The 1,430-nt window shown below is 36.6% G+C and overlaps 1 non-coding gene across 1 annotated transcript; it reads left to right on the top strand.

The window, feature by feature from the left end:
• Positions 1 to 432: 432 nt before the first annotated feature.
• LOC122128273 lies at positions 433 to 534 on the top strand. Its single transcript, XR_006151397.1, has one exon. It is a non-coding gene; the product is annotated as a U6 spliceosomal RNA (small nuclear RNA).
• The last annotated feature ends 896 nt before the right edge of the window (positions 535 to 1,430 follow it).

Here is a 1,430-nt window from a genome sequence, read left to right as displayed (position 1 = left end):
TAGTAAAGTTTCTATAAACTCTGAAATGTACATACTTAGTAGTATATGACTGCTACCATGAATCTTAAATGCTTTATGGAAAAGTTTTACAGCGTGCTAAATAGTCTTAATTTTGGCATATATGAGCAAATCCCCAAAATTGAACATATTTAAAACATTAAAACTTTTAACAAACTTTAACACTTTCTATAGTGTTCATTATGGCAGGTTCCTTGTACAGAAGAATTGAATTCCTCCTCCTACACATCCGTTGAACAACAAATATATGGAATTATTTTGTTTTGGACATATCAATCTTGACTTTATTCTTAAATGTGTTCTTATGTAAGAAATACATGATTCTAAAATTTCACAACAATTCTTTTGAATTTAATTTTTGTGGAATTGTCTAGTTTAAGAAAATCAATTACACTTTATATATAAAATTGTTCTGTGCTCAATTCAGTAGCACATACACTAACATTGGAACAATAAAGAGAAGAATATCCCCTGACTGAGGATGACACTCGACTTCGTGAAGCATTCCAGATTTTTAAAAGAACAGATGCTGGATAGGATGTGGACAGAAGGGAACCTTAATGCCTTGTTGTTAGGAGTTTAAACTTGTTCAAAGACTTTGGAAAGTAGTATGGAGGTTCCTCAAAAGACTACATAGAGCGCCCCTAACACCCAGCAATCCCATTTTGGGCATTCACCCAAATGATCACAAAAAAGACCATACTAAAACTACCAGCAAAACTATGTTCATTGAAGCATTATTTACCAAAGCTAAGATATATAACCAAACCCGATGTCCCACAGTAAACGAATGGATCAAGAAAATGTGTGTGTGTGTATGTGTGTGTGTGTGTGTGTGTGTGTGTGTGTGTGTGTGTGTGTGTGTGTGTGTGTACTGGAATTCTATGCCTCCATCAGAAAGAATGACATCACCCAGTTTGTTAAGAAATGGAAAGACTTGGAAAAAATTATATTAAGTAAATTAAGCCAGGCCCAAAGAAGTGAAGTAAGTCAGGCCCAAAGAAACATAGGTCCCATGGTTTCCTTATTTTCAATAACTAGTATGTGTCTGCTACAAGTAGAAAACATCATATAAGTTGATGTTAGGCAAAATGAACCCCAAGATAAGGATTCAAATGGTTTTTCTTTCTTGCGATTGTTTCTAAGATATTTATAAGATCATTTCTTTGTTGCTTTGTATGTTCCTCCTGCAAGCTAAAGCCCCTGTTTTCACTGTATTTGATGTTGGTACTATTTGTGGAGTGGAAGGGAAACACAAATAGTTTAAATAGGGATGCAGGTGGACCCATTGCAACAATGAGATGAACAAGTCGTTGTGTCAAAAAATGATTTTGGCCGGGGGTTGAGGGATGTGGACAGTGGGGGGACTGGGGTGGGGGAGGGGTTAGCGGGGGTGGGGGGTGGAAGATGGG

This window comes from Dipodomys spectabilis, unplaced genomic scaffold (assembly GCF_019054845.1).
Source record: "Dipodomys spectabilis isolate Male_0828 unplaced genomic scaffold, ASM1905484v1 ptg000327l, whole genome shotgun sequence".
NCBI classification, from domain to species: Eukaryota; Metazoa; Chordata; class Mammalia; order Rodentia; family Heteromyidae; genus Dipodomys; species Dipodomys spectabilis.
Note: the sequence above shows the minus strand (reverse complement) of the source record. Positions and strands in the feature narration are given on the sequence as shown.